The sequence below is a fragment of the Mus musculus genome, chromosome 5 (assembly GCF_000001635.26).
Source record: "Mus musculus strain C57BL/6J chromosome 5, GRCm38.p6 C57BL/6J".
NCBI lineage: Eukaryota > Metazoa > Chordata > Mammalia > Rodentia > Muridae > Mus > Mus musculus.
In genome coordinates, this window is record NC_000071.6 from 148,580,967 (window position 1) to 148,598,574 (window position 17,608).

The 17,608-nt window shown below is 45.3% G+C and overlaps 3 long non-coding RNA genes across 3 annotated transcripts; 1 reads left to right on the forward strand and 2 right to left on the reverse strand.

The window, feature by feature from the left end:
• Positions 1-144: 144 nt before the first annotated feature.
• Gm35994 (predicted gene, 35994) lies at positions 145-9,799 on the reverse strand. Its single transcript, NR_168911.1, has 3 exons — positions 9,697-9,799; positions 740-874; positions 145-582 (listed from the first exon to the last, which is right to left on the reverse strand). It is a non-coding gene; the product is annotated as a predicted gene, 35994 (long non-coding RNA).
• Positions 3,860-8,596, reverse strand: Gm35929. The gene is made up of 3 exons (XR_377225.2): positions 8,533-8,596; positions 7,578-7,660; positions 3,860-4,245 (listed from the first exon to the last, which is right to left on the reverse strand). It is a non-coding gene; the product is annotated as a predicted gene, 35929 (long non-coding RNA).
• A 107-nt stretch (positions 9,800-9,906) lies between the features above and the next one.
• Positions 9,907-13,011, forward strand: Gm46929. The gene is made up of 2 exons (XR_001785023.2): positions 9,907-10,318; positions 12,901-13,011. It is a non-coding gene; the product is annotated as a predicted gene, 46929 (long non-coding RNA).
• The last annotated feature ends 4,597 nt before the right edge of the window (positions 13,012-17,608 follow it).

Sequence of the window (17,608 nt, forward strand, 5' to 3'; positions counted from 1 at the left end):
TGTGGCCGCAGGCGGCTACATATAATTCCCATGTCCTATGCCACTTCATAGCTCAAGATAGCTGCTGGAGCTCCGGCCATTGCATTCACCTTCTCATCAACAGATAAAATGGAAGAAGGGGGAAAGGGCAAAGTGTTTCTCTTCTGTTTTCATTTATAATTTATTGGCCAGAGGCAGACATGTGCTCTTATTATGTTCAACTGCATAAGAAGCTGGAAACAGTAGTGTTTGGGATAGCCACATGCGTAGTTAAAATAATGGGGCGAGTGAAGATGCTGGGGTACACAAGTCTCTGCTTTAGAGCTATGTTCCCACGGACGTTAGGGATTCATTGTTCCTCCGCTTCCCCTGATAATTTTGTAGGCGGTGCTGGCTGAAGTGTGCAATTTGTGTCACCGGGGCATGGGATTGGAATCTGAGTGACCAGCAGGAGTTTGGGGTGCCATAGAGAACCATGTCACAGAGATGGTCCCTGGCAGGAAGGGCCAGGGATGCTTAGAACAAAGGACAAGGTGAAGGCGGTCTTCTGTTGGCGGCTTCTGATGAGTCCTGGTGATCATCGCTATACAGAGGGTCAGAGAGCTGTGTGGACAAAGAAGGGGAATTGTCAATCATCAGGACGAAAGCCAGAAAAACCCGTTTTCGTCAAGTCCCAAGTTAAAGAGATCTTTGGGTGTGTTTAACATATTCCTGGTGAATTGTATCTGCCGCTTAGAAAAGTGAATGGAAGTTTCATTACCCCCAGTAGAACGTTAGCAGCAGGTGAGACGTGACCTGGCCTTTCTTAACTCTGCTTGTCTCTAACATCAAAGTCCCCGTGGACTCTGTCACCGTGGGTGCCGCAGGGTGGTATTTTCATTCTGCTCTTTCTTCCCTTTTATGCATTAAAAATGAAAGACATGGAGTTATTTCAAAGTTGCAATCCAAAAAAAAAAAAAAAAAAAGGAAAAGAAAAGAAAACCGTTTCATGGCAACATTAATTTATTTCCCCATTTTCCATGTCCTCTTCTAAGATTTTGCAATTAGCCGAATAATTGGAAATTTAAAATACCATAGCCAGTACGACCAAGCTAATGTTATTTTTATATGTAAACTTAGATGTTCTAATTCTCTGCCTTTAGTGCTTTATGGCTTTGTTATTGCCTTGCAAGGGCTCTGTCTTAATATACAAGAACATTTGTAATGGTCATGCCTACTGATATCAATTTTTCTTTTATTTTACAGTTAAAAAAAATAATAAAAGCACTCGGGAGATGCGATTTGCGCCAGGCAGTCGACACTGTAGAAAGAATATTGGCCGTGTGAATAAAACCCGGGGCTTAATGGCTTCTCTTCCCATTATCGGCAGCAATGGCCCATTACGTTTACATCTGTAGGTAGGAGTTTAGAAGAGCAGAGCACCTTAGGCCCAGTAGGCGGTAGGGGACAGAGAATCCAAGATATCTGCCCCACCGTCGCGACTCTAGTCTTTTATGTTCGTAAAAAAAAGCCAGATGGGAAAGGGTGAAATTTCCCAACTTCCACTGTAGCCCCTTGCAGCCATAGGACTAAGCGTTGTTGGGGGAGGGGAGAGAGCAGGGTCTAAAGAGTGAAGGAATGTTGTCTCCTATAGGACAGAACTCAGATCATACAGCGATCCACCAAAGTTGGCCAAACATGGCCAAAGGAAGGTGAATCTCGGAGGACCAGGAATTTTCATTTTATCGGGGTCAACGTTATCTTTCCGCTTGTGGATATTGGTGCTGTTTTTAAGACTTGACGTAGCTGGGCGTGGTGGCGCACGCCTTTAATCCCAGCACTTGGGAGGCAGAGGCAGGTAGATTTCTGAGTTCGAGGCCAGCCTGGTCTACAGAGTGAGTTCCAGGACAGCCAAGGCTACACAGAGAAACCCTGTCTCGAAAACACCAAAAAAGAAAAAAAAAAAAAAAGAAAGAAAAGAAAAGAAAAAAATTGACGTATGCTAGAGGCCTGAGGGAGGAGGAAATCTCCACTGAGGGATTGCTTCTCTTACTAAGGTTGGTAGGCAAGCCTGGGGGGGGGGGCATCTTCTTAATTAATGATGGTTTCAGGAGGGTGTAGCCCGCTGTGGGTGGTGCCACCCTTGGGTAGGTCGGTCCTACATTATATAAGAAAGCTCACTGAGTAAGCCAGAGGAAGTGCACTAGTAAGCATTTCCTGCCTTCAGGTTCCTGCCTTGATTGCCTTCAGTGACAGAGTGTGATATCTAAGCAAACCTCCCTTCCCCGGCCATCTGGTTTTGGTCAGTGATATTTTTTTCTTCAGTAGAAAGCTAACTCGAATACCACCCAAGAGCGAATGTGTCTTGTGTGGGGCACTATACTCAGGAACTGTCTTGAGTCTGTTTTCTGTGCTTATAACAGAATTTTTGGAGAACAGAGTTAATTGATCCGTCATCCTAGAAGCTAGGATGGCTGAGACAGCTCGGTCTAACATCTTGTGAGGGGCTTCCTGCTATATCCTAACACTGGATTGATGATGTTAATTCCTGATTATTAGTTAATTATTAGTTAACACCAAAAGACATAGGGATGGGGACTGAATTCATCCACTCATCAGAAGCTCACTGCTCTGAAGGCTAACCCACTCCATAACAGCAATTGATAGAGTTTGGAAAGGAATCTCCCTGAAAGGTTAGCTGTGTTAAAGGCTTAGTTGCCAGTGGATAAGCTTCTAGGGAGTAATGGAATGGAGTGTCCTCTGACTGAATCAGTGGGTGAATCTGTTGACGGATACATAACTAGATGGCATTGTTTGGAGGTGGTGGAAACCTGTGAGGTTGGGTCTCGTTGGCAGGGTGTGCTCTTGGGAGCTGTGTCTTGCTCTTGGCCCCTCTATTCTCTCTGCTTCCTGGACGCCACGAGGGAAGCAGCTTTGGCCTACGTGGGCTTTTGCCATGACTTTGCCTTGCCACAGATCCACAGCCACGAAGCCAGCCCATCATAGATGCAAACCTGCAAAACCATGAGCCAAAATAAGCCTTTTCCTCCTTAAAATTGTTCTATCTGGGATTTGTCACAGTGCTTCCCCTCCCCTCCCCCCAAAAAACCTCACACAGTGTTCCTCAATTCCCAGAGGACAAAGTTCTCTCGAATGATCGCCTCTCACAGATTGCTTCTCTCCATGCTGTAACAGGCAACTGCATCTCAAAACGAGCTTTGGAGAGGACTCTCAGACCGTGGAAGAATGAGGATGCTGTCTTTCTCTTTCTTTTTTTTCCCCAGTCTTGTTTTGTTTGCGATAGGGTCTCTCAACTGTGCAGCTGAAAGAACCTAGTGGGGAAACCCCCACTCAATTCTCGATTTGGCATGCACCCAAGAATCACGAACAGACGACCATCTTGATGTAAAAACATGAGGTAGTTTAATGATGGAGCTCTGGGCTGACACATATCTCCCGCAGGAGACAGAGGTGTCGACCACGTGGTGGAGCCATAATGGCGGAGCTCCGGTTCGAAACGTATCTCACACAGGAGACAGTGGTTTTGACCACAAGCCTTGGAAGCTAGGGGTTTTTATAGAAAAGGGGTGGGGCTGGGGGAGGAATTGGCGCGGTTTCACATGATTGGTTCATTTAAACATTAACAGACTGTCAGAAGGGCGGGAGATAGGGAGGTACCAGGCCAGTCAGGACGTGTAATGACGGGCCTGCCCGGGCATGTCCTGGCCTGTTCTGCTATGTTTTTAGCCCCTGGTTTCAAAGCTCACAAACAACTCTTTGGGCTTTTTGACATACATTACATGAATTACAGGTCTCAAGTTTTATTTCCTTTCACAGCCCTGGCTGTCTTGCAACTCTCTCTGTAGACCACGCTGGCCTTGCTCACAGAAATCTACCTGCCTCTGTTTCCTGATCGTTACCATTAAAGCTGTGCACCAGCAGACCAGGCCTCACCTCAGCATGGCTTCTAATTGAGAGGCTGGCTTGCAGATACCTAGGATAAGGGTATCAATGAGAGCCATGGAAGATGCTAGAAGGCAAGGTCCTGTTGGGATTGCACATTCACCCGTTGATCTTCAAGGTCAAGGGGGATCGTGCAACTTTCCATCCTTGGCAGAGATAGACAAGGCTTCAGTAGGCACACAAAAAGGCCGCTCAGTGAGAATCTTGAAATGAGAAAGTACAAAGATATCAGCTCGACATGGTAGATACTCTCCAGCTGTGTGGGAGGCTGAAGCACAAGGGTCAGTTGAGCCTGGGAGTTCAAAGTCAGCACAGCAAAGCTCTCTATTTAGAAAAAAAAAATGAGGGTGGGTGGCTTGAGATAGTATGCATAAAAAGATCCTTTTCTTATTAAGTCAAAAACACATAAGAAAACAATAACGATTACATTACTATTTGTGGTATTAGAGATAAAGCCAAGCACCTTATGCATGGGCACTACCACTTAGCGACATTGATTCATTTTAAATTCGTGATAGAGTGAACACACTTTAGAGTTATTCCGACGCGTTAGCCTCACATTCTGATGCGTTAAACCATGATTGAAGCTACTTCAAGTGGAGAAGTTGTAATGAACTCATTGGTATAGGAGGGGTGCCTAGGTGGGAAAATGTTGAGGCTTATTCTTCTCACCCGCAGGCTTGCTGACAATCAGTCATGTGGTAGCCTTGGCCGTGGGTGTCTTTATAGTATGGAGAAATAAAGACGATATTTGTAAAACTGTGATGACTATCCCACTCACTGACAATAGCATGTGCTAGAGTTTGGAATGGAAGTCTCCCAGGCTGTGTGGAAGGCTTAGTTGTCAATGGGCTTCTAGGAAGTGATTGGATGGAGAGGCCTCTTCCCTAATCAATGGATGAATCAGATTCATCATCAAATGAATAATTTGATGGATACATAATTTGGTGGCCTTATTTGGAGGTGGTAGAAACCTTTAGAGGTTGAGTCTCACAGGAGGAAGAAAGTCCCCATGACTTGGCCCTCTGTTCTCTCTGCTTCCAGGATGAGGTATTCCAGTGTTCCTAGTGAAATTAGGAACATAGCCATATCCAGGGCATAACTTCTTTAACTAGCAAGTGCCTAGGTTGTTTGAGTGGGCTCCAACCATGAGTATGCACAGATCAAGCCAGGTTACCCAGCCTGTGGCCTTTTGATGCTACAGACCAGCTCAAAATCTCCCAAGCAGGACATATATAACTCCTCCAGAAGAACAAGAGATGGGCAGAGACGTACAATGACCCCCTGAGTCTGCGCAGAGCAGAAGGCTAACGCCATCTTTTGACACCCCACCCCCATCAACAAGCAACATCTCTTTTCTCTCCTTCTTTTATATTTCCCCACTAGCAACCCAACCCATCCATAAGCAGATATAGGCTTTCATCTTATGGCCTCCCTGCAACAAAGTGCCCCCGTCCCTTTTAAGGAGCTAAATGTGTGCCACTAGTATTATCTTCTATGTGTACCAGACAGCCAGAGCATGCTTCCTGGTTATCACAAGATGGTCTTCTTCAGATTTTTCTTGGATGAAAATGACCTTCATGAATGATCCTGAGACTCCATATATTTGGTGACCCAGGTATCTGGTGTGCTAATGCAAGGTACCGTGGAAGTATTAGAAGAAGCCACACATTGAACGATCTCAAGATACTAACAGGATCTTGTCAATCTCTAAAAATTGGGTTTCATAGCACCTTTACTTTGGGGGAGATTTGGTGAAGATGTTCATCAAGATCTGCAGCCCCTTGGAGTTGGGACGGGAGCTAGCATGTTAAACCAAGGCTGGTCCATAGAACCTTCTTGCCCGATGGTATCTTCTATGTCAGTTACATGTGAGCATCAAACATTTAAAATGTGGATTGGATGATCTTACGTTTTATTACATTTTGAACAACATAAGAAGCAATGTGTGGCTAGTGACTACTTATCGAATTGTAGGACTCTAGAATATTCCTGTGGTTACTTATCGCAAATGTAATCACTTCCCATCAAAAGGAGAATCTGAGGTCAGGCAATACAAGTGCTGGCCATGAATGAGAGGTGACACGATGGGTCAAAGCTAAGTGCAGAGGATGGAAAGGGCTGGGAGAGACTAGCTAATAGGGGGATGGAGAGGGAGGGAGGGAGGGAGGGAGGGAGAGAGAGAGAGAGAGAGAGAGAGAGAGAGAGAGAGAGAGAGAGAATGTGTATGCACACATGTATGCATGAGAGAGTGTGAGTGTGAGAGAGTATGTGTGTGAGATAGTGTGTGTGCATGCATGTATGTGTATGTAAGAGTTTGTGTGCATGCATGTGTGTATATGTGTGTGTTGAAAGTGTATGTGTGTCTCTGTATGTATGGTGTGCACGTCTGTCTGTGTTTAGGAGTAGTGTATGTATGGTGTGCATGTCTGTGTTTAGGAGTGTGTGTGTGTGTGTGTGTGTGTGTGTGTGTGCGTGCACGTGTGTGAGCTGGCAGTCTCTCTTCCACCAGTCCTTGCACCTGGCTGCTTTAAGGTTATTAGTGTGCAGACTTGAAGATCAGAGTAAACTGAACTAGTTTAATGGTTGAGAATTTGAGATAAGCAATGGGAATGTACAGCAGATTCTATTATGTTGCTATTTAGATGTATAAATAAAATATGTGCAGGCTCTCCTTGGCATCCACAGTTGGTATCATGGGGGATTGGCTCCATATCCCCTGACCCCAAACCCCATACTTGCAGGATACCAAAATCTGTGAATACTCAAATCCTATATAAAATGGCATAATAGTATTAGCATATACATTATATACATCTTCCAAGAGATTTAAAACATTTCTTGGTAATTTATGGTACCCAGTACTTTACTTACAGTAAGTGCTATATAAATAGCTGCTAAGTTGTGTTATTTGGGGAATAATGACAAACCATGAAAAGTGCACACATTTGATTTATATGTGTGTGTGTGTATGATATATATATATATATAATTCACATATATATGCATAACACCCATATATCTACATATATAACATACATATATATGATATATAATATATATAAAGTTCACACAAACACACACACTTATCCTTTCAGTCTACAGATGCTGTGGAGCCCACAGATAGTTAGGACAGACTATGTGACTTCATTTCGTTTCACCATAAAATTCTTTTAAAATTCTGATATGAGAAAGCTTATTTTGCTACAAATCAGCAAAAACCTAGAAAGAAAGCAAAGCCCTTTTGTAAATAGAGGAGCTGCTGTGATTTGGAAAACTTTGTAATATCACGGAGCTCCTTCCCAGTTACCTTTCCCGACTTCCCCATCAGAGAGTGAAACTCTGCCTTTGAGCCTTCATCAGCAAGTCCCACCTGACTGTGATTGGCATTTCCTATTGCCTGGAGACAGGCTCCAGACTATTCATTGTTCCGGATTAATGGGACAGTACAATAGTCTAGTGTCTCTGGGGCCTCGCTGCATTACATTTATCAGTATAGATGCTAAGTACAATTGACAAAGACTTCTGCCAGGAGGGACCCCAGGAATGGTTGACATCACTGAATCAGCCCTTTTTACTTCTCAATGTAAGGCTTTCTTTGGAAGGGCAGTGGGGAAGGGGCAGAGGGGTCATGGTAAATGCAACAGCACACAGACCTGGTCTCTGAAAATCCTTAAAGCGAAAGGAATCCATTTGAATCGTTCCTAGCTAAGTCTTAGGCTAGCTAGGGATTTAGGACCTGGAAAGAGAAAGCCATTTAGTTTACTGTGTCAACTTTGTTTATTCAGAAACAAATGTGAGTCTTCCCAGAATGGCTCAGATCTATGCCCATTGGCCATTTCTACCTGTGGCAGGACAATGAAGACCAGTGGTGTGAACCAAAAGTTCCTAACTCAACCCCGACATCCTACAATCGGCCGACAGCAGGCTGACTGCTTGAAATTTCACCGAGTGCAGAGAGGTTGGAATGGTGCAGGAGGTCCACAGCCTTATCACAGTTTATCTTGGGCTGTGCTTTAGCTACCTTAACAGCCTTCGTCACCCACTTCCTTGTCTGATTTAACGTCTTGTGACTGTCACATGCAACATCTTGCCACCATCTTTGACCAACCCAAGCTCCTCATGTCATGAGATGGCATCTGAGGCTTGTAACACAGTCCTGACTTCCTGATGTCTCCCACCAATGTATCGGAATAGTGTGTTGATCTATGGCTCCCTTTGTTCTGTTACTATAAAGACGTCATGAAATTATTGGCATTCCATGGCAAATTATTGGATGGTGGAATTTAAAATGAACCTGATTCTGTGCCCTGGAACCATGGAAACTACTGTCTGGCTACAGAACAAACCATCTCTTGTCTCCTTTAAGATGAAAGCTAAGGCTTTCAATTTATTTAATTAATATTTCATGTCATCATAGGGGATGAGCTGGAAGAAAGAGAGGCAATTCTGCGTATGCACAGTATGACTGTCAAGGAGTATCAGCCTGTCCATGTGTGATGGGGAAAACTGTCCCTCCCCCTCTCTGATTTTGGTAGCCCATTTCCTGGGTCTTGCTATGTGGACCTGGTCAAAGGACAGATTGGTTTGTAGTGAAAAGGACAAAGACACCTGTGCTAGCTTCCAGATCCATTCTTAAAATGCTGAAACGAGTTGTGATTGGTGTGTTTTTAAAAGATAGAGGGGGGAGTATGTTCTATGGAGGTGTGGTGAGGTATGGGGGAAGTTGGCAGGCCCATGCTAAGACATCCCTTCCCTGTGAGGGACCAGCCACAGGACAGTATAGTTTAGAATAGCTTATTTAGGGCATGGGGAGGGGAGTTAAGAGGGTATTAGAGACAGAGAAAGGCAGAGAGAGTAGAGAAGTAGAGGCTGGCCATGAGCATGTGTGTGTGTGTGTGGGGGGGAGGGAATGGGGAAAGATGGGGGGGGAAGGGGCATGAGGGGTGAGAGGACAGAGTGTGAACAAGAAGATGAGAGAGCAAGAGAGCGAGGACAGGGCAAGCAGCCCCTTTTATAGTGGGTCATATTTACCTGGCTGTTGCCAGGGAACTGTGGGGTGGAGCTTAGACAGAATGCTAACAGTGATGAGGTCGTTTATGAAAGTGATGCTCAAATGGTGTCCCTGGCCATTGCTGGGAAAGGCTACTGTTTAGTGAATATAACCACAGGACAAGTCAGGCAGGAGAGAACGGTACTTTCAGGAGCAGATGGGGTACCATGCGAATGGTGGCGGGTGGGTGGGACATCTTAGGCGGTCAGAGATAATGAGAAAAAGAAGCTGGAGCCAGTGGACCACCTACACAGAGGTCATCTGGGGGCTTGTTAAAATATACAAAATGGGAGCTGGGATGAGGCTCTGTGGTCCAGCATGTGGTTGGCGTATAGCTGATCTGCATCATTGCAAACTGCAATAAAAGTGAAAACCAAACAAGCAAACAAGCCTGGGGCCATATCCTGTGGAATAAATATCTGCATTCTGGCTCAATGTCTGGTAACTTACTTTACACATTCGAGGTTAAGTAAGACATGTGAGGGGTTTGCAGGGAAGGGTTTGCTTGAACCTTCGTTCAGTTTTTTTTTTTTTTTTTTTTTTTTTTTTTCGAGACAAGGTTTCTCTGTATAGCCCTGGCTGTCCTGGAACTCACTTTGTAGACCAGGCTGGCCTCGAATTTCTCAGAAATCCGCCTGCCTCTGTCTCCTGAGTGCTGGGATTAAAGGCATGCTCCACCACGCCTGGCCTTCGTTCAGTTTTTATCTGTGGCAGAAACATACCTAGGATCAGTAAGGAGGGCTCTGAAGCCAGACGGCCTGCTTTGACAAGTTTCTGGAGCCCTGGGAATGCCAGGCCTGTGGGCCAGAGGAACTCCACACTCTCAGCCTCCTCACCCCGTATTGGGGCTAGCATTGTGATGCTGGGCTGTTAAGGCAATGACATCACAAACATGAAGAAGACGCATTGGAGCGTACGAAGGACTCAGCTACGCTAGACAGATCTGGTTGTTGTTTGTTTGTAAGTGGGATGATGTTAGACAAATGTCATAGCCCCTCTGGACTCCAGAGTCTATCCATAGCAGGAACTGGCTAAAGGGAGGCTTAGAAGATACTGTTAGCATTTCGTCTAAGCTCCGCCCCACAGTTACCTGGCGATGGCCAGGCATGCGCACTCACTTATAAGGGGCTGCTCTCCTCACTCTGCTCTCTTGCTCTTGCCTTCTAATATATACTGTGTGTGAAGTCGGCTATGTGCTGCTCATAAGCGCTTCCAGATGCAAGGATGCAGTCATCTGTCTTTCATGGAATGGGGTAAGGGCCAGGCTTGCAGGTAGCCCCGGGAAGAGAGAAACTTCTACTAACGGGAGAGGGAAGGGTCTGGACCACCGAGGTTTGCCTGAAGGTAGGAGACAATTAGACCACTGTGTGTGTGTGTGTGTGTGTGTGTGTGTGTGTGTGTGTGTGTGTGTCTCGAAGAAAGACAAAAAAAAAAAAAATAGCAGCCTCTGCCCTCCTGACCTTTTCTTCCTCGTTCTGCCTCCACCTAGGGACCGGTTTAGACCACACAAGAAGGGAACCTCTGCTTTGTTTGCCTAGGGGTTGGGGGTGTAATTCTAGCTGGTTGGGGGCCACCACAGCAGGGATCAGCATTCTGGGGCCCACCCTGTGCTGCCGCCCCTCCCTCAGGATTCTTGGTTCACTTTGCCCTCTTCGGGGATCTCAGAGCAAGCCAGTGACTCAGAAAGGTCAGTCTGCTGCACTCTTTAACGCAGACTTTGTCCTGAGTGCTCACCAGGTAGACTAGGACCCATTTCGTTATCTGCAGAATCATGAAGGACTTCTCCTGTGCCTCGTTTAGTAACTAAGGGAGGGGAAAACTGACCCTGGGTTTATTGAAGCTTGTTGGAGGAGACTTTGCAGGTCTCCGTAGCAGACAAGACATGTTTTTCTCAAGCGTTGCTTTCCTGGACAGGAGCTCTGTGAGTCTTGGCCTTGAATACACTGTCATGGCCAATGGGCTAGTGACACTATTGCCAGGGACTTCTAGTGGCCTCAGAAAGGTCTCAGCCATGGCACTGGCTCCTAACCTCCCTGTGTCTGTTAGTGGCATCAACTGTCATAGCTGAATGGTGCCATTCTGTGTCTTTAGTGATTACAGATACCTTTGCTCCTAGTATTGGAGCAGAAAGACAAATGCTGGCTTCAGCATCACCAGCCCACATCTTCTTGTACCCTATTCGGTACCCTTGGTACTTTCTGACAAAGTATCTTCAGCCCTGAGGACAAAGCCCACGGCATCTTGGTCCTTCTGCTCTATGTGTGTCCCCCATCTTGTAAAGTTATAGTTGCTAGGTCTGGAACCCAGATGGACATATGGAAGGGCAAGCTTTGCCCTTTGGTAACCATCCACAAAAGCCTTTGACGGCAATATGTCCGCTCAGAGAGACAAGCATAAAAGTTGAGCTTCCTGGATTGACTTATGAGCTTGCTACTGAGTGGCAGAGAAGCCAATTCAAGAGAGTGCTAGTTTTTTTTGTTTGTTTGTTTGTTTGTTTTTTGTTTTGTTTTTTGCAGAAAGAAATACCCTCAGATATGCCTCCAGGCTCAGTTTGGTATCAGGTAGGAAAGGAGAGGGGACAAACTGCCTGCCAATTGGGTGTTCCTTTCGCACACTGTGTTAACAGTTAACCTGCCTCTTCCCACACCATGCGCTTGATTTTGGGAGGAGCTAGCATATGGCAAGAAGGATTTTGAATCTGTGATATTGAAAATATGTGACCCCTGCAAGATCCCTTGAAAAGCTGTGTAGCCCTGGCTGTTCTGGAACTCGCTCCGTAGACCAGTTCAAGGCTGGCCTTGAACTCAAAGATCTGTCTCCCTCTACCTCCTGAGTGCTGGAACAAAAAGCTGGTTCTTAGCTATCCCTGAGCTCAACCAAGGAAAACACCTTAGTACTTAGTTGTTTGAGGAATGTATGTGCAGGTGTGTCCAGACCTCAGCCGGTTTCAAGAGCCAGCCCTGCCTCTGAGCCCCGATGGCGGTCATATGAACAAAGGAGGGAGGCCCTCGTCTTGGCTAGCCAGGCTCTGCCTTTGAGGTGGTATTAAAGGACTTTGTCTCAGAAACAGTGTTAGCAACTTGCAAATAATTACATAGTTGTGGTGCCCCAGGATCTTAAGCACCCTGATTCTCTCCATGCCTATTGGGAGTGCTGCCATTTCTTACAGAGAGGGTCAGACTGTTCTGTAGGGAGCTGCCCTAGCTAACCAAGAGGACCAGGTTGTCCTTCCTGCTGGGAAAGTTAAGGGAGGGGGTCAGGAAAGGGGCAGGGGAGGGGAGGAGGGAGAGAAGAAAAATGTGGAGGAACAGGAGAGGGAGAAGAAACAGGAGGAGGAGTAGAAAGAAGGAAAGAAGGAAGACAGATAGACAGACAGACAGACAGACAGGAAGAAAAGATGGTGTGCTGAGACTCTGCCCTACAGCAGAGCATCTGCTTGTGTGGGCACCTTGTACTCGCTGGTATTATCCACAAGTCCCCACAAGACACAGAGTTCTTAGAGGAAGAAATATCATCCCTGTGACATTGTGTCATGCTGAGTAGCTCATTGTTCCCAATTTCTAGAGTAGTGCTGGCTTGGGGACCCTTTGGATGGTACTGAAGACCTTGGTTGTGGTCAGTCCTCTGTTATCTTGGCCAGAGCAGAGGGGGCAGCTGAGACCCCTCCTCTGTGGGGGCAGCTCAGGCTGCTCTGACGGGCGGTTTTAATCTTCAGAACAAAAGTGTCCCTTGATTTAAAAGAAAGTGCCAGCTCCCAACTTGGTTGACTCTCTGTGGGTAACAATCCTCCCATTCACTTTCTGGTGGGCCTCTTTCTGTAAAGCTCATTGTCAGAGACTGGGGGATGGTCGTGGAGGTCTAAGAGGGGGCTGCAAGCAGCAAGTGCTTATGGACTAGGGAGCAAACCCTTCCTTTCCCTTCCACAGGTTGGTGCTACGGAAGCTGCAGCACTGCAGACTATTTTGACTTCCAACAGTGGCTTAATGTCTCTGCCCAGGTGACAAGTGACTGTAATAAAAGCAAAGCCTGCCTCCTTATGTATGATCCCCCTCTCACCTAGACACAAACACTTAGATCTCTACCACCACCCCTGCCAAGACATAGTTACACAGAAAGGAATGTTATTTGGATAAGACCTGGCCCTGGGCTCTGCCTTGCTCATCACTAGAGCAGATGGTTAGAAACTAGGTTTTTTGGTTTTGTTTTGTTTTGTTTTTTGTTTGTTTGTTTTTGTTTTTTGGAGACAGGGTTTCTCTGTATAGCCCTGGCTGTCCTGGAACTTACTTTGTAGACCAGGCTGGCCTCGAACTCAGAAATCCACCTGCCTCTGCCTCCGAGTGCTAGGATTAAAGGCGTGTGCCACCATGCCCGGCTAGAAACTAGTTTTTAAGAGGAAAAAACCCCCGGTGTTAAATTCCATTTGTTCATACTGGGTTTTATGTCTCTCTCTTCTCTCTCTCCCTCTTCCCCTCCCTCTCCCCCTCCCTCTCTGTCTCTCTCTCCCCCCTCCCCATCCCTTTCCCCCTCCCCCTCCTTCCTCTCCCTCTCCCCCTCCCCCTCCCTCCCTCTCCCCCCTCCCCATCCCTCTTCCTCTCTCTTCTCCTCCCCCTCTCCTCCTCCCCATCCCCCTCACTCTCCCCTCCCTCTCCCTCCCCCCTCTTTCTCTCTCTCTCTCTCTCCCTCTCTCTCCCCTTTCTTCCTTTTTTAAAAAATTTATTTTGTGGCTGACTCTAGTGGATAACTTACCAATCATCTGCTAGCTTTGTCAACCCGAGGAGCCTTCTGTCCCCTCAAGTGAATATGGCTTAGATCAGACCCAACTTTCCTCTTCAGAATGGCACCTACTCCTAACCTCCATGTGTCCATAACTTTCATGACTGAATGTTGTCATTCTATGCCATTAGTGATTATAGAAACTTCCCCTTCCTGGTACTCCCCAGACGTAAGACAAGACTGCATTACTGCTCATTACCACAACCAGCTCCTAGCTTGTCTCACATGCAGCCTTCTCTACTCTAACCCTTTTTAAACAGATCATGCCCAATTACCTTTCCTGAGGCACAATCATCACTGTTTGTAGTGGGCATGTGTTCTTTGTGGGTATTCAATATCACTGAACATCCTTCCATATTCTGGACCATGCCTTTCTAAAGCAGAAGATTCATATTCCCTGACTCCCTTGCAGCTAAGATATAGTCATTTTATTCCTTGCCCCTAAGATGCATTCTAGTTCAGTGACTCACAGGTACCTCTGATCTCTGTAAGAGTTGTGGAAGCCAGGGTGCCCCAAGGAAGTGGTTGTGTGCAGGATCCATTCTTGTGCCAAATGTGGTATAGGAGGTTTTGTGTTTCTCCGGCATGTTAGAGATCTGTTTTTATGACAGCTGCTCTTGTAACCTGGCTTTTATAAGATGCCCAATATTATTTAATAATTCCCCTTTCAGCTTAAAGTAGGCAAAGCAATTGACAAGCAAGAAATTTTTTTTTAAATTAATGTGGACTAGTTCCTTAGTGCCTTATGAAGTGGGTCCTTGCTTTTCAGCCTGGGTTCACATTTCCCCAGAAGAAGGTTTCATACCCACAGACTTTACAAAACAACCATTTTGGTCTCTACTTCCTGTTTCTGCTGCTTCTGCTGGTTTCATGTCCTCTGACTTCAGTGTTTTCCTCTTTAACCTTAGTTTTTCTGCATTTTTTTTTTACTTTGCTTGAACTGTTTATTGTCTGAAAAGAACAGCCAGGGGAAAGCTTTTCATCCGGAAAACATTCTTTGCTTTGGCCCATGGACCTTCCTCATTTCTTTCTTTTTCTTTTCCTTTTTCTTTTTATTACATATTTCCTTTATTTACATTTCAAATGTTATCCCCTTCCCTAGTTTTCCCTCCGAAAATCCCCTATCCCTTCCCTTTTTCTTTTTTCTTTTTAAACACAGAGATTATCAGTTTTGAAGGATCCTAGTGATGCTAATATATATCCTATACAGACATGAAACCCATCAAATCTTGTCATAGGAGAAAACACTAAAATATTAAAGAAATTTGTTAGCATCAAAAAGCATTTTTGATAAAGTAAGTCTACAGACTTCATATTCTCATACTTATGACTTTGTTTTAAACATCAAATGGGGGATTGCAAAGTGAGGATCCACAGAAGTTTCCACTGGGTGAGAAGAGGACATTTGAAAGAGTCCATGTCGTCTTTGTCACCATTTGCCTGGTCTCTGATATTTGCTAAGATGGGAAGAACTTTCTTGTCTCAGTCAATGCTTGACTTTCATGTGTGTTCTCAAAACCCTGGAAAGACAGAGGCCACTGACCTCTGGACAGTGCCAATGGGCGTGATGTTGGCTGCAGACCGGTTCTTGCCAGTGTTCCATTGATGTTGTCTGGAATCCTGAACTGAAGAGAGAAGAGTCCAGGGCAGGGCGGGGGCCTCCAGGTTTCACTGAGCCCACAACTGTGGAAGCAGCCTGTCAGAATATCTCCATTTGCCAAACACGGCTTACGGAAGGCCTAGCCAGGCTCCTTGTCCATTGTCTGCTGTTGGGGCCAGTGCTACTTATGACTTCAGACCTGGCAGACGACACGATGTTTCCTCTGGCTCTGAACCGCAGTGTCCTCAGTGACAACACGAGATTCAACAACTTCCCTGGTTTCTTATCAGATTATGTCAATTTCGCCCACTTCCTGCTCATTTTTTAATCACAAATGTGAGATCTACTCATGGTTAAATCATTTCTTCTCTGTACGGCCTACGGTTATCATCGATGCTGAGAGTTCCTTTAAATCCCTTATCGGCCATTCTTACTCCCTAGGTACATCACAGATACACTGTGGCTTGGCTGCATTGAAGACACGCTTAAAAATCTGCGTTTATCAGTGAGGAAAACCAAGAGGTTTTAGTGTAAGGCAGTATTTCTTAACCTGTGGGTCATGACCCCCACAGGGGTCACATGTCAGATATCCTGCATATCAGATATTTACATTATGACTCAGAACAGTAGCAACATACAGTTCGGAGGTGGCAACAAAGTAATTTTATGCTTGGGGGTCACCACAGCATGAGGAACTGTATTAAAGGGATGCAGCATCAGCACCACGGAGCTAAGGTAACAGCTTTGGACTGCATTTGTAAAAAGGTTTAAATAATATCAGCTACAGTATGTAAATGGCAAACTCCATGAACAATCTACTGCTGATATTGTATATATTATTTTTTATCTAAACTTGAAAGAGAAAATTATAAGATTTTTCTTCTTCTTCTTCTTCTTTTGTTTAAAGACATACGTATATGTGTGTGCCTACATATATTTATGAGCACTATATGTATGCAGATGTCCAAAGAAGCCAGGAGCCATCAGGTACCCTGGAAATGACAGTTACAGGCAGTTGTAAGCTTCAGGTGTTGGGAGCTATACCCAGGTCCTCTGCAAGAGCAGTAAGCACTCTCAACTGCTGAGCCATCTCTTCAGCTCTGTTTGACTTCCTAAATGAATTTGAGTTGCTTTGCTCTGTGTAGATTAATAGTCACAGCCCTATATAGACCATTGGCTTCATCTGTGGGCATAATGCTTTTGTGCACAGTCTAAAGGTTATTCTCGTGTTATTCAAAGGCTGATTTCTCTGCCCTCATATCTTGTTCCAATCAGGACATGGCATTGTAGTCTTCATGTCTAGAATCTCTTGTCTTAAATTTGTGTAAGCAATTCTTACTATTTATTTTCTGCCTCGTTAATAAATGCTGGTCACCCAGTGGTTGGACAGAAGAGAGACTAGGGTGGAAATTTCCACCAGCCAGTGGAAGCAGAGACAGAAAGGGAGTTCCAGGGAAGCCATGAGGAGAGGGTCTGGGAAGACACCATGGGAAGAAACATCTAAGGCAGACAGAGCTAGAACAACATTAAAGTGCAAGTATTAATTGGGATCATGGCTGGGAGGTAGCCAGATTTGCATAGAGGGTTCAGACAGGTCATTTAATGGCTCAGCTACTGAAGTGTGGGCTGGTTTCTCTGTGTGGTTACTGCGGACGAGCAAAGGTAAAGAAATGCAGTCACAGGATTAATTCACTGATTACATCTATGGTTAAAAGAATGCATTTTATCTTTTTCTTCATGAATTCTGCTAGGAGTTCCTATGACAATCTACTTAGCACTTTAAAAGGCTGGTAATATGGGTAGCATATCACCCGTAATTTGTAGCCTAATTAAGGCATTTTTGTTTAAATATTTATGGGTTAAACATAATGAAGTTGCTATATTTGATTACAAATATGACACACATATGTTAAAAAAGAATCACCAAACACTTCCCCTTCATCCTGATGAGAGAAATGTCTTTTGTCACATCTTACGGAGCACTGCCTATTGGTTAAGGACGATCAACGTCTGCGTTGACTCCAGATTTCATTAATAATTCTATCTCTTGACCACTGAGCTGAACTTGAGGACACAAGGCCTGCTGGAGTCCATGAGATTTGACAAAAGCAGTTCTCAGCATCTTTGGATACATTTCAGGAGCCGTCAAGCCTGACTGCATAGCGGGGACGGAAGTGTTGTCAGGGCCGAGTGGCTTCGTTAACTGGTTAATCATCTACCTAACGCATACTTGAACGAAACTGGAAAGTCCTGTCATCTGG